The sequence below is a fragment of the Sturnira hondurensis genome, unplaced genomic scaffold, assembly GCF_014824575.4.
Source record: "Sturnira hondurensis isolate 20B ecotype Veracruz unplaced genomic scaffold, ASM1482457v3 Scaffold0010448, whole genome shotgun sequence".
Lineage (NCBI taxonomy): Eukaryota > Metazoa > Chordata > Mammalia > Chiroptera > Phyllostomidae > Sturnira > Sturnira hondurensis.
The window spans coordinates 2,489,324-2,504,583 of NW_028083079.1; the positions used below are offsets into that span (position 1 = coordinate 2,489,324).

Below are 15,260 nucleotides of genomic sequence, written 5' to 3' on the forward strand. Positions count from 1 at the left end.
CCCAGGCAAGTCCCCTCAGGCCCATACGGGTCACAGAGATTTTCCAGTTGACACAGCACCTTTGTGATGGATGCCAAGCTGTTACACAGGTGATCAAGGGGACCATATTGAGTATAGTCCATTACAAAAATATTTATTGATGGCCTACTCTGGAATAAGAAGGAAAACCCAGAGCCCTGTCTTCTCAGAGAGCTTGGAGTTTAAATTGGGTGGCATGAGCTGAGTACAAATAGCTGTTGAATTGTATGTGGTAGAGTGGGTTAGGGTTGTGCTATCCAATGCGTTGTCCCTAGGCCCCCTGTGACGATTTACCATATTTTTTGGATCATAAGACACACCTAGGTTTTAGAGGAGGGAAATAAGGAAAAAAGTTTGAAGCAAAAAATGTAGTAAAATATTTAATAACATAAATAACTTAATGTTTCACCAATGTAAATGTAAACAGAGCTCAACAGCAGCACTAACAACCATTATTCCTCCCAAATTTGGAAGGGTGGGGAGGGGGGTGCGTCTTATAGTACAAAATTGCAGTACATTAAAATTGCTTAAGATGAAATAAAACTTAAAATCCAGTTCGTAAGCCACACTAGCCACATTTCAAGTATACAGTAACCTTGTAGGGCCAATGGCTATCTATGGTAGTGCACAGAGCCACGTGGTCTCTTGGACAGTGTGAGTCAAACTGGTTACCTGAGGTCAGACAGCCTGGGTTCAGGTCTCAGTGATACTATCTCCTCACTGTGTAACCTCTTGGAGGCTATTTCTTCCCTGTAACGTGGGAATAATCATGGTACCCACTTTGTTGAGATGCTCCGAGGATAGAGACAAGGCCTCCAGGGGTGGGCAAAAGTGAGTTTGCAGTGCTTTGTATGGATAAAGACACCCAGGTTATGATTATCATCCTAACAAGAATAAATTCTGTTTCATGTGCTCACAACTATAAACCTACTTCTGCCCACCCCTGTGTAAGCATAGCCTTCCTTCTAGTGGTCGGCAGGTAATAGATACACTCTCACCCAGTGGACTTGGCATTATTTGTGTAACGAAAGGTAGCATGTGCTGTGTAGGGAGTGCCTTAGGAGACCGCAGAGAGAAAACTGACTTGCAGTTCGAGTGTCTCGGTGACGGAGTAGGTACATCTTGGACGACAGAGATTGCGTTGTGGGGGGAGAGGAACTGCTGGAAAGAGGGTCTTCTGTCTCATGCCCCCCCCTTGCCTCTGCCTTGTGCTGTCAACTCGAACCAGGATCCACAAAGAAAAACCCAAAGGTGAATTGTATTTGATGTGAAACTGGGAAGAACTAGTTCCAAGCCAGAGAAGCAGTCAACATCCACTTTCCGGATGTCCCAGATTCGTGCTGAACTTTTCCATTCTGTCCAACACGCAGGACCCTGGACTTGCTGATAGGCCGAGCACATTTGCAGACCTCTGCAGGTTTTCTGCTGACTCTTCTCTTTGTGTCTCTCTCAAAAGAGCAAGGGCCTCCCATGTACAGACAAAATACCTATGTGCAAAGGAATGGCGATGCTGGCAGGAGAATGTCGTGCCTGGCCGCGAGCCAGAAAGCATGTCAGCTCAGCCTCGTGGCACCAGGCGGGCCCCTGGGCTCTCTCCTTGGCTCAGTCACAGGAGCAGCCCAAGTGGGAAGAAGCCTTGGTGTGTGGCCAGTTCCTTCCAGGTCACAATGCCCTTTCCTCTCTACTCGCCTTTGACAGAATTTGGCACCGAAGAAAAGGCAGAGGTTAACATTTGCATTTGATGGACAGGGAAATAGAGGAACTTCAGGGCTGAAATGATTTGGCCAAGGTCGTGGGTCAGGAAAGTCATTCAGTTAAATCACAAATGCAAGTCTTCCGAGGTTAATGCAGTGTGTGTTCGGCTGAGCTAGACGGCCAGGAATTGCCAGTGTGCCTAGGCAGAGTGGGCATGGAGGAGGGCGAAAGGCCAGCAGTAGCTAGAAGTCATTCCCCCATTTGTATATTCATTTATTCATTCATGCATTCATGTAACACATATTTATTTAGCATTTGCCAAGGGCCAGGAAGATGAGTGCCCTGAGCCCTCTTTTGCTGAAGAAAGTCCAAGATTCAGAATGATGAAGGAAGGGATTTACCCAAGTTTGCTCCGCTGCTAAAAATCAGAGCTTGGATTTGAAACCAGGCCTATGGGTGTCAAAACTCCCACTGAAGGAGGGTATTTTTAAGTTCAAGAAACAATAAGAGGCAGAGTTAAAGGACAGAGGTGGTGGGCAGGGTGTCTTTTCTAAATCCTTGGGAAAAAACTGTTGCGTATGACTAGGTCAGGCCCAAGGGCAGCTGGCCTTGTGGTGGGTGCGCTGTGCTGGTGTCAAGGGGCCACGGGACCCAGGGCCCAAGTACCCCACCACCAGCAAACAGAGCTGGCAGGCTCCGGTGGCCTCTTTTCTAAGTCATGGGACTGCATGCCCAGAATGTCTGTGGGTGGTCCAGTGTCAGCACTGTGACCACTCACACCAGGGCCTGTTTGTTTGCTGGCTGGGGCAGTCGTGTGCCCTGGGTGAGCCCCACCAGGCAACGTGTTATCTCCCGATGGGGTTGGGCGTGGGTGAGAACATGCTGGCAGGTCAGCTCTACTGTGTGCAGAGAGGAACCTGTGTGAGTTGGTAGAGAAATATTTGCTTTGTCACTTTAACAAAAGGAGGGGGAGGAGGGAGAAAGAAAAGACAGAAGGAAAGGAGGAAGGAAGAGAGGCACCTGTGACAGAAGCAGTGAGAATTAGATTGACATTATTATCTAGGTACTGCTTAATAAAGAGCTGGATTTAATTCTTACTTAAAGTGATATTCTCCCCTCTGAATGGGTAAAGATGGTATTTAAATGACTACTTCTCAGTCTGTGCTGAAAGACCAGGGTTTGTTTAAATATATATATGTTGCAAACAAATACCTTTGTAATATGCAGCAAAAATGAATTGATAAAAATGAAATACCACAAGAGTAGTGAGGCAGTGTCCAAGTTCTATGAAAGTTTCTGAATGCTCATTCCCCGTTGTTGTGCTTGCTGGGCACAGACTAGTGGAAACAGTTGATGTAGTGCCTCCTTTGAGTGGCACTGATGAAAATTCATCATCCCGACAAATTGTGTAGCGCTTCCCCTGAGTAAAGTGAGATCTACCGGTAGTGCAGCTGGGCAGATTGGCAGACTCCATCAGAGAAGTACCGTTTCTTTTAACACATTTAAACTCATTTGTTACCTCATAGTCCTTGGGTCCCCTTGGTCCGTGTTCTCAAGCACTCTTGTATTACTCTTGAGGACATCCAGTCCTAGCAGATCTGGGGCTGCAGAAGACATCCAAATGGTGTCAGGTGTCAGACCTCGTAACATTCTCGGAGATCACTGGTCCAAAGTCCTTACTGTCCATAGAGGGAAACTGAGGCCAAGTTCACACAGCCTCTCAGAGGTCACACTGAGCTGAAGGGTGCTCTAGATCTCTGCAACCTGGATGTCTGCCGTGCACAGCCCCCCCCCCCCAACCAGTGCTGCCCCGACATCCTCACAGGCCACAGAGACCTGCCCCTCAACTTCTGTCCTTGCTCTCTTCTTCTCAACTGTCCTCAGGAGCTTGGGGTGACCAAGTACTGCAGGAGTGAGTTTGGAGAGAGCTGGGTAATGGCCTTCAGTTCCTTGGAGCCACTGCAGAACTGTCAGAGCTATACTGACAGTGAACTTTCCTTATTAAGAGACCATGATAAGGACAGCCAGCTGAGGATGAACACACAGAAGGGGACTGGGGCAATACGGGGGCCAGGAGTCATGTCATATAACCATTTGAAGGTGTTTGGCCTGGATGAGAAGGTTCTCACAAGGCTATGACCACAGGGCCAGGACACATGCTCTTCAAGTATCAGAGGGCATGTCCTGTGGAAAAGGAGTCTGCATTGAACTGAATAACAGATAATGCACCCTGTATGAGAATGGTTCTTCCAGGGGAGTGATTCTCTACAGGTGAGTGAGCTCCCTGTCTCCTGAGGCATGCGCAAAGAGGCTATAGTCACAATTATGGAAAATGGTGAAGAAGGTAGCATTGATGGTCTTGGGTTTGAGTACTACACAGCCAAACTTTTTGCTTATATCTCATTCCAAATTATTTTAGGGAACCAAAGGATGGCTATTTCTATCCTCGAAACAGGCATTTATTGGGCATGTTGACCTCTGCTGGCCTCTCTGCAAGTCTCTGGGGTGTGGCCATGAGCGGGACATGTTCCTCACCATTGATGGGCTTCCACTTTCACAGGAGAGTCATATGCAAACACGAGAAACTCCGACCTGTAGTTTTATTGACAAACAGTGGGGCAGGAGACCTCAGAAGCAGAGATTTGTTTTGTCTAGGGAAAACAAGGCATGTAGGCTGGTGCAGGCATGATTTGAATAGGCACCAAGGCACAGGCAGCACATTGAGAGGTAGAGACGCAGTCTGTGTCAGTCAGGGGCCTGGCAGGGAACAGATGGCACATTCAGACAGAACGGTTCGGGAGAGTTGGGGGACTTTTTGAAGGAGGGGCTATTTACAACAGTGTCTGCAGGGTTGAGGACAACAGCAAGGCCAGGGGCAGCTACAGTGGGGAGCTATTTCCATCTTGGGCCTGTAGGGTCGAGAGGAAGGAGTGGTTATGGAACCCAAATAGAGTGGCTGTGTGGAAAGGGCTTCCTGGCTGCAGCTGTGGCTCTCAGGAGAGAGGAGTAGCCAGCGGACAGCACCCTGGTCAGCAGGGAGTCAGAAGAGTCAGTTCTACACATTGTTGCCCTCCGCCTTCTGTCTCCCGCCAGTGCTTTCCATAGGGCAACCAAACTGGGAATCACAAGGCAGAGGGACCTGTTTTTGCAGCCGAAAGAGGCAGCTGCACAACAGCACAGAGCAAGGTGGAGAGGGCTGGGGAGTGGATGTGGATGAGCAAACAGAACATGGCCGGAGCACCGAGCAGGCCAGCCCATGCAGAAGGCACCTTGTAAACAAGGGGGAGGGGAAGAGTTGGGTGAGGAAGGACTGGGAGAATAAGGAGTCATCCAGTGTGGCTGGGACCCAGATCATAAGCAGAAAAGGGTACAGTTTACTTTGTGGAAAACTCTAATATGAAGCGAAGTTCTTCCTCCTTGCCTCTTTCCCTTACTTTATTTCCTTCTTTTCTTCTTTTCTTCCTTTCTTCTTTCATTGTCTTCCTTTCTTATTCCTTCCTTCCTCTCTCCCTTTCTTGCTGCGTTTCTTCTCTCAGTAAATATTTGTTGAATGCTCCCAGGGTGTCCACTCAGTTCCTGCCCTCTCAGAGCTCAGCATCTAGTGGATGAGACAGACAAGCAAATGAGCCATGGCAGCCACTGGTGTGAAAGCAGGACAGCGTCAGCCAGGAGGAGCGGTCTGTGTGAGCGGTACTAGTCCTCCTACCAGACCGGTCAGTTAGAAAAAGAAGTTCCGGTGCGCCTTGGCATTATCTGCTGCGGTGGAAACGAGCCAGGTCAGCCTAACTTTGTGTGCAGCCAGCAGAAATGTCTACAAACAAGTTAGAATGCACCCGACTTGCCTTCTTATTAATGAAGTGGAAAGCCTGGATATGAGTAAAAATATCCAGTTGACACTTTGGGCTACATGCACCCCACTGCGAGAGGGTACTGCAACGAACCCAGCGAGTTTCTGTTTGCAACCCTCCAGTCTGCGAGCTCTGGCACCAATAGGTGAACTTCACCTCTGTCAGTGAGGATCTATTCATGTGGACTAGGACAGATAGGAAAAAAGAGGCTTCTCTTAAATGCTGTTGGCTTGTAGGGAAACATTTTGTCTTCTCTTTACTATTATTACTTCTAATGCAGTAAGGGCATTCCCTGTGGCCATGTTGTTGTTCTTGTTGTTGTTATTATTTTAGACCAAAGCTGACGTTGCTGAAAGTCTTAGGAAAGGCTTGTGGCGGCCTCCTTGACCTGCTGGTAGCTGTTGTCGCCCTCTGCCTCTCCCCATCCCCTTTACCAGGGGTCATGCAAGGTTTTTCTTTGCTCCCTGGGGTCTCACTTTTTTTTCTGTGATGATTGCATGGGACATACACTTCCTTCTCCCAAGTTTTTTCCAAATCTGGACAAGCCACATGAAATCAGGAATTCTCTGAGCAGAAGGTCCAGCCCCTTTGCTATAGGAGCCTGCACACCCAAGAGGGGCAGAGCTGACCTAGGCCTCACAGTGGGAACACAGCTAGGCTGAGAACAAGACCTGGGGTCTCCTCCCCTAGTCCTGAGGTATTTCAGCCCCCCTACATTGTCCCAGTGTCTCAGAAGCTGGCAATTGGAAACATAGAAACATTCTATTTAGTATGGTCACGTTCTTACCCAACATCCATACATTTGTTAAGACACTTTAATAAACAAGGCAGTGTGATAAGTGCCCTGGGGAATCCAAGATGTAATCTCCGTCCTGAAGGTGCTTGTAAGCTGTGGTTTAATGGCCTTTTGTTACAGCCATTCAGGAGATGGCAAGAAGGCAGGTGATTCATTTCCAAATGAACCGCACAGATGATAAGATTGCCGTGTGCTCTGAGAAAACACAGGCTCACTGTGGTTTGGAGGAATTGGGAAAGATTTTTCTGGTGGAGAAGGAACACAAACAGTCTTCCAGCATTTACTTGTCTCTGTGAGGACAGAAAAGAGGAGGGTGAGAGCAAAGGGACAGAGGAGGGAAGGTGTGGGGAGGGACTTCATGCAGGCAGACGTGTCCGTTTGTTCCCCAAGTCATCGCACCCAAAGGACCAGGCTGTCACAGAATGGAAGAAGAATTCAGGGGACATGGACTGTAGTCCTGGCTCTGCAGCTTCTTCGCTCTGCAGTCTTGGGCAAGTCTCTTAATCTCCTCCTGCCTCCATTTCCACATCTGTCAGAAGGGAATAATAACATCTGACCGCGTCCATCACACGGTTGCCTTGAGGGTCCCATCGAATGATACCCCAGAAAGAGTTCTGGGAAGAGTTAACCAGTGTGCAGATGAAAGAGGCCATTGTTATTTGTCAGCAACTTTTTTTCATTCTTTTCCAGGAGTCACATAAGAGAAATTGCTTGGAATTTTATAGTCGGAATATCAGAGTTTATTTAACATGACTAATATTCACTGGAGCAGTCACAGGAGTCAGGCCTGATGTAGTGGGAAAAGGATGCGTGTTAGAGACTGACCAGGGTCTGAATCTTGCTTCCAGTCTTCATTCGCTGTCTGACCGTGGCCCATTTCTCAATGAGCTGCTGGTTTTTCATTTGTAAAAACTGGGTGGGAACAGCTCTCCTGGGACGTGTCAGGGAACGTAAATGGAGTCCTCTGTGTGAAGCGCCTGGCACAGTGTCTGGCACATAGTAGGTGCTGGAAAAAGCACCCTCCCTTCTGGGTCCCACACACAGATTCCTCCCCATCAGCATTGTTTTTTGGAGATGCCTCTGGCATCCTCATAAAGAAACCCTAACTGGAACCAGTACACACACGGAGGCTATTTACCCAGGTTACTTTCATTTCTAAAATACCACTATTTTTTTAAGCACTGTCCACAGGATTGGTGTTTTTAAATAAAGACCACATAACTTATATCAAAGTCATGGAGCTTACACACTCATTTATCTTGAAAATGACCCAAATGTCTAACCATGTTAGGGGACATGTTTCCACATGAAAGAATGCCAGGCCATGTTGGGGTTGGTTGTCATGGGTGGAAGTTCCAATCTGGGTGAAGTTCCAATTTGGTTGAAGTTCTGAGATTTTTTGATCATCTCCAGCCCACGCACTAGCCTGATCCCAACACCACGCATCCAGGCCACTTGTACACGTGCTCTCATTTTCTCGGATTCAGTCTGGGCTTCCCTTATGCTTATCTTCTGAACCAAGTCCCCTTTACTCATAGGTCCCATCTGTGACCCTGGTACACATGTGACTGGTCCTTGAGAGCAGAATAGAGGGGAGAATGGGGAGCAAGGGAAGAAGGGCTCATAGCCCCTACAGGTGAGGCTGATAGGAGCTCAAAACCATGACCTGGGAGAACAGCCAGAGGATGCGCAGTCTAGCAAATACATGGGACTTCTAGTTATGGAGACAGAGCATGTTTCAATCAAGCCCCTTAACATTTCTGTGACCTGACCTTGAACAGGTCTCATCCTTTTATCCAAGACTCAGTTGCCTCTGCAAAAAAACTGGGGGCAGAGTAACACATTTGGGGGTTTCGAGGATTCAACAAAATGAAATACGATCAGCCCTTTAGAGCAGCCCCGGACACTTAGTGCGCTCCCCAAATAACAGTGGGGGTTTGTGTGGGGATTTTCCGTCTCCAGGAAATCTCCTGACCCCCTGCATGCATGTCTCTTCATTCCCAGCCCCCCTTGATCCTGAGCCCCTCAGTGGAACCTCGGGACCAGCATGGGAGTTGGAGACGACCTAATCACTCTCTGCCACCAAGGGCCATTTCACTGTGGGCCCTGTACATGCCATTTTCAGAAGAGTTTCTTTACCCCCAAAGCTCTGCATGTATTAAATGCTAATGTGTCCATTTTTTCATGAGATAAGCAGCACACCATACTAAGTTAACACCTTTCCAGCACCAAGCAAAGGCATGGCCAGGGTCTCAGGTGATTCACACATGTTCTACCGAAGGGTGGGACGACATGAAGCAGTGTGAGAGGGGGGGCTTGGCTGCAGCACCCCGTCTCTCAGAGTTTACTGATGCAAGTGGGAACCCTTTCTTGGGGGCACGCCAGGGGGCCCCCAACTTGCCAGGATCTGCGGTTGCTTCCCCTCTCACCCCTTTCCTAGAAGTGAATTTCCCTCTGTAGTTCCCTGGACAGACGGGAACACACTCAGCGCCCTTTCGAAGGCCTCAGCGGGAGGCAGTTGGGGTTTTTCCGCCTGGGTTTGGCATCGTCAGCACTCCCGTTTTCCTTTCTTCATCCACTGGTGGCAGTGACCACTCATGAGAGCCTCTGCACTTAGCCAGACGCCCTTTCAGGTTGGGAACCAAGCAGCAGGGGTGCGTGCGAGGGTGGAGAGGACAGACAGCAGTATCTTTGGGTTTCAGGAACTACATTTCCCCCACATTGATCATGGCTCAGCTTGTATCTTCAAAACTCACAGCTGGCTGCCATTCCCCCTCCTGAGAGGGCACGTCCACACCTCCATTCTCACTTTCTGACAACAGCACCCCGGTGTGGGAACAGCAGTGGGAATTGCTCGTGGGTTTGTTGGCGTAGGTTGAACAGGCTTCCATTTCCTTGGCTTTACGGAGGGGCATTTTCTGTCTCTCTCCTTCCCTGTCTGCTTTTCTTTCTTTTTACCCCATTTTAAGTGCTTGGATGGTCTTGGGGTGAAGAGTGGAGGGGGAGGGGATTACTGTCTCCATTTCAAGCTTCTAATGTTGGTGGTTGCAGCCTTTCATGAGTTCAGACAGACAGCCGCAGTTTCTTAGCCTTGAGCTTGACTTCTGACTACCAAACTATTTTACGGCCATGGAGGACAGTGGGGACTATAACTCCAAAAAGCCTGAAACATCTCAGCATTTGATAGAGGGTGGAGGAGAGACACAGGAGAGAGCTCTTTCCCATGAGGGTTCATGGTGCAAAAGCACAGTTTGCTTGTGGCTTGGCCAAACTTTCCAGTAACTTCCCAGCCGGCATGGAGTAGGTCCCTTCTTTTACTCCACATTCTTCATCTTAAAAATGGGAGGATTTGGGTACAATATTTCCAAGATCTCTTCCTGCTCAGACATTTTCAAGTCAAACACTGTAATCCTGGTTCCAGGCGTGTGGGGACTGGGGCTACATGATAAATGAGGAGGTTAATATTGAAAAGGTAAAAATTGTGCCAGCCACTGGGGCCATCCAAGGAAATCAGAGGAAGTCTTGTCTTCTAAGTATTTATCAGCTTCTCCATCTTCATGGAGTCTGAGAATTCGGAGGAGCAAGGAAGGAACAACTGTACTCTGTGACAAGTTACAAAAACACCCTCCTCGCACTACCCAAGTCCCAGCAGTAGCCTGGTGAGGGTACCTCCCCTTGGGCAGTTTGCATGTCTGCTGCTTCATTTATTCTGGGCCCGCTGGGTGGCATCCTCTTTCCAAACCTCAATTTGAATTTAATTCTACTTTCGACAGCCTGACGTACGATGTCATGCTTTTCCCAGCATTATTTCCCCATACTTGACCTCTTGATTGTCACAAGACCCTTTGAGAGCTATCTCTTTGTTAAACCCCAGGAGAAACCCACATTTGGGGAAGTTACTAGACTTGTTTCAGGTCACCCGGAGAGGTCATGTACTGTAACAACTGTATCATTCTAACTGCAGGCCATTCGGTGATTTGCATGGGGCCACAGGGCACACTGAAGTCTAGAAGTTGCCACATTAACACATCTTGGTGATGATGTTGTGATTCTTGCTCTATTCTTTCCAAACATAATATTGTTCAAGTCACTCTTCACATCAGTTCTATAGTGTTCATGGCTAAAAATTAGAGGCAAACTACATAGTCTAGTGAAATACTGCCTGTACCTAGAACATTGTGGCTGCTACAGCTTATGAAATAGAGGTGATCTGTCATTATTTAATTGTGCTTCAAGTGCAAGGCCAACCACGGGGCTGGTTTGGGAGCTCTGTGTATACCGGTGTATTTGGTGAGCTGTGTGTGTATTCTGTTCAGTGTGGTCAGTTGTGTTAGTTATCAACTGTGGTTCTGATCTCCCAAGAAGAAAGTGAGGTGGTGGGAAAAGACAGCTGTGGGCCCTGGAACTGTTGTGACGGCGATTGTTTGACGTGATAGTCACGTCACTGTTTTCGTACTTTTAACACACCAACCCCCCTTCAAAATGCTGCTGCGTCTTACTTACCAGGATATTTTTTTTGTTGTTTAATGAATTTCCTGAATAGAGGTAAATTTTGAAATTCTGGAGCTATCAAAATAGAGATTATGTACCCCAAACAAAGATCTTGGGAAGTGACTGACCATTCCACAGTGTATATATTTGTGAACCTACTATGTGCAGGCACAGTGATAGCTGCTGGGGGTATAGATAGCAATGAACATTTCACAAGGTAGGTATGATTCTGCCCTCATGGGATCTCTTGTAGGTGGGTAAGTAGTGAGTTGGATAATTGCTTTATGGAGAAGTTCAAGGTGCTGAGGAGACACCGAGGATGGCTACTTGACTTGTTAAGGGTCAGAGTCATTTCTAGTCGGAGTCCTCATGGGTGAGTCATGTTCACCAAGTGGGGGTAGCTGAGCTTGCCAGGGACCAGGTGTTCTGACACTGCCTTCTGCCCCAGCCACCACTCTCAAAAAAGCAAATGAGCAAAATAGAAGCTGTGTAGTTCCTAGTAGGTCCCAGTAAAAGATAATTCATTTTAAATTACTGTCCTTTATTCTGTAATAATGTTATTATTCCCGTTGGAGCACTACTATTTCCTTTTATTATGAGAGACATGAATGGTGTTGGGGAGGTCATCTTCAAATGCTTTATTTATTTGTCAAAGTTAAAAATTGCTACTTCCACCTCAATTTTTTAAAATGATCCAGAAGTCTGAGAACCTCTCTGCTGGGCCAGCCTGCACCTGTGAATCAGCACCTTCCTCTCCTCCCATCCAAATCCTCAGGATGCTCAATGCCACCATCTCCTGTTCTCATCACGGTCCTAGCCAGCAGGGAGCCACAGACCAGTGATTTTCCTGAGTTGAGCTTCCAGTGACTCAGCAGAGGGCACAACCCCAGGTGGGATGCTCCTTGTGGGCCTAAAGTTTAGGACAGCAATGGGAGAATGGGAGCTCTGATGTATAGACTCCAAGAATGATAAAGGAGAAATACCCAGTGGACTAAGTCAGAACCCCAACCCATCATTTCACCTCCTCTCCCTCCCACCCCGACTCAGCATTGAGTTGTTCTCCATACATAAATACCTCAGCTACTTAGATATTCTCAGAATATTTCCACAAGCCACTGCCAATGCCTTCTTCTCCACTTTCTTCTCTTCTCTAGACCATCTTCCACATTCCCCCTAGGGAGGACAGAAAGCCCTTTGGAAAACATGAACCAGATCATTTCTATCTTCCATCACATCTGCCAGGGTCTGCTTAGGGCTTCTAGGCTGCTCCGTCCTCCATAGCCTGGTGTACAGAAGCCTTCCTGATGTGGCCCCAGCCAATCCCTGTAGCCTCATCTTCTGGAGATGCTCCCACATCCCCAGCTCTGCAACCACATCGCAGGACTCACAGTAACTCTCAAATTCCTAGGGCTCCTGCCATTTTCCTTGGTCCAATGTTCCATCAGTGTTTATTTTTCATATGAAAATCTCACTAATATCTCCCTGACCTTCAGCAAGGGTCCTCCAGTCACATTCAGCACCCCTTCTATTATGACATATGTTGTAAGAGAAGAGACTCATGGTGAAGGCTGTGGTCTGCAGCGGCCAACAGACCAGGGCTGTATCTCACCTCTGACACCTAGGACTGGGAGGAGAAGCTTTGGAAAAATGATGTCATCTCACTGAACCCTGGTTTCTCCCCTGGAAAATTGGAGATAGTCATACCTCATACACAGGGCTTTTGTAAAGTTTCAAAGAAATGATAGTAAGAAAGGACTTCAACAGTTCCAGTATGCAGTAAATTCCCCAAGTGGTAGGTTTTATTAGTATTATCACATGATGTTGTGATCATCTGATTATTTGTCTGGCTTCTTTTCATGAAACTGCTAACTCTGTGATAGTAAAAATTGTTTCTCTTTTATGTTTATATGCCGAGTTTCTAGTGTGAAGCATGGTATAAAATAGAATCTCAATAAATGTTGGTGACCCAAAGAGGAAAAGACTGAATGAATGATATGAACACAGGAAAGGAGTTAAGGAGGAAGGAGAAAGGGAGGGAGGGTGAGAAGGAAGAGGAGAGGAAGGAAACAGTGACTTATTCCGTAAACAAATGAAAAAGTAATCAATTTTTTCAAATGATCTTTGATCGGTGCTATTACATTTTTCTTAGAGTGTTTGTCAAGCACCTACACAAAAGCAATTATTTTGGAGACCAATCATTCAGGATTCCAAGAATTTAATAAACTGGCCAAGCACTTTTTTATTTTCCCCTTTGCCTCTCCTTACAGACAAGAGAGGCTAAAATATTTAAGCATTCCTGACAATGGAACTAAGCAGGAGAATAACATCCAGATCATTGGGACCCTTGGGATACAAGTACAAAATCCAGCTTTTAGAACTGGTCACAGCTTGGAGAAACCTTGTAATTTGGAACAAGGGGTATGGATGCAACGAACATTCCGAGGTTTATCTTGCTTTAATGACTTGTTTTTAGTGGCTTTGATCTTTATGTTTGATAATCACTTTCAAATGGTCTAGTGTGTTCTGAAAGTGTGGTATTGGGTCACGGACTTGAGGTCCTCCTTGGGAATGAGAGGCTGCAAGCAGAATTTGGAAGTAGGCAATGTACAGTGAGTTGTAGACACGAGGCTACCGCTGGTGAGGAAGATAAACACATTGGCCCGGTGACAGGAACCAGGGGTCACTGATGGAAGGGAGACACAACAGGCCTTTGGAGCTAAGGCTTGTTTTCTCTGGATCCCTGAGGAAGCTAAAAAGAGAATTGGACATCTTGGGACCTTTTCATGGGTTTGGCATTCTTCTAGACACTTCCTTAGGCATTGCTTCCTTGAATTCTTATGTTCTTCTCTCTGGGTTGAATGTGATCATTGTCATTTTGCAGGTGAGGAAATTGAAACTCAGAGAGATTAAGTCACTTCTGCAAGGTCACACAGCCCCTTAGGAGGAAAGAGGGGTTTTGAACCCTAGTCTGTCTCTCTTCTAAGATGTGGCTTTTTCTCTAGCACTCTGTTGCCTTTTCCCTTAACTGGAAAGAACTGTCACCAGCCTCCAGCTTGGAAGTGGCCCACTCTCAGCAGATGAAGGCATCAGCACATGGCCAGCACCATCCTTGTAACCCACCTGCACTTATCAAGTGCCCAGGGAATGGAAGCTTGGCAGGGAGACTTCTCAAAGATCTCCTCAGCTCTCACTTCTGCAATGGGGAAATCAGTTTGCTCTTAGTGGGAACAGAGCCTGAGACTGCTCAGTCTTGATCTGGGCTCGCTGTGAGCCATACCTCTGACCAACTATCTTTAAAACAGGAGGGTCCGTGTATTATGTTTTGACTTGGAAAAACTCAAGCCTTCCATGATTCATTTGAGGGATTTGTTGTTGTTGTTGTTCTGCATTTTGAATGTAGTTCCTTTGGCTTCTCTTTCAATAAAACAGGCCCTGACAGCTCTCTCATTGAGATTATTACAGAGTTGTACCATCTCAGGCCAGTGCATTTAGGAAATATGTTGTTGGCACTCACCAGCGAGTGAGATGCATAAAGAAAATATTCTAATGACAGTTGAGTTGCGAGAGCTTTGATCTCTCTCCAGAACTGCTCTCATGGCTTTGAAATGCAGTTCTGGCAGAGGGGTACAGTCTGGGTGCCTTGGCACTCTGGGGCTGGGCCCCTCGAAACTGACATTCCAGGGGCCCTGCCACCTTCCCAGTAGGATCCAGGTGCACGGGCCGTGCAGGGAGAAAGGAGACACCGAGACACCTCTCTTGAGAGGCAGCTTAGGGAGGATATCCAAGTTAGGGGGGACTTTCCAATTTAGCCCAACATTTCTCAAACTTCCTTGGTTATGCTCTTATTTGGTTTTTGGCAAAAGCAGAGAAAGGGTGGGGGAAGGGATTATGGTCAAGTATCTTTGGGAACACTTCGTACACTATCTGACCAACTCCTATTTTGCATAGTAAAGGCTCTGAAAATTCTTGCATTAAAAAATATATGTATTTAACCTTGTTTAACGGAGCATGCCTGTTAAATGGATTTACATTTGAGTCGGAAACTTTTTTCCTTTCACTACGTATCTGCTTCTTATGAGTTTAGCCTTCTGTAGACTGATTTGAAAAACACTGAACTGATTCACGAGCCCACTGAACAGATGGAGAGCCTGAGCTGCAAACCAGGATGTGGAGTGTGGTAGCAACCAGCCAGAAGTTCAGGCAAGGCAGGTTCTGCACAGAAGCCGCAATCCCTCCCATGCTGGAGTTTGAAAGTCACAGTCTCTTGTAGGGAACCATGTCTTCCGAAGGAAGAGGTGACTTTACTAATTGGTACAAAAGTGCTGCCATACAGCCTACGGAGTAGAGGTTTGTTGTCGGACCGTTCTCTGGTCCTTGGGCATTTCCCTGAGCCCTGGGCTTCTCATCCTATT

At 47.1% G+C, this 15,260-nt stretch overlaps 1 protein-coding gene across 1 annotated transcript in view; it reads left to right on the forward strand.

Annotated features, from left to right (window-relative positions):
• The window catches only part of PAPPA (pappalysin 1), a 224,054-nt gene that overhangs the window by 33,414 nt on the left and 175,380 nt on the right, over positions 1–15,260 (forward strand).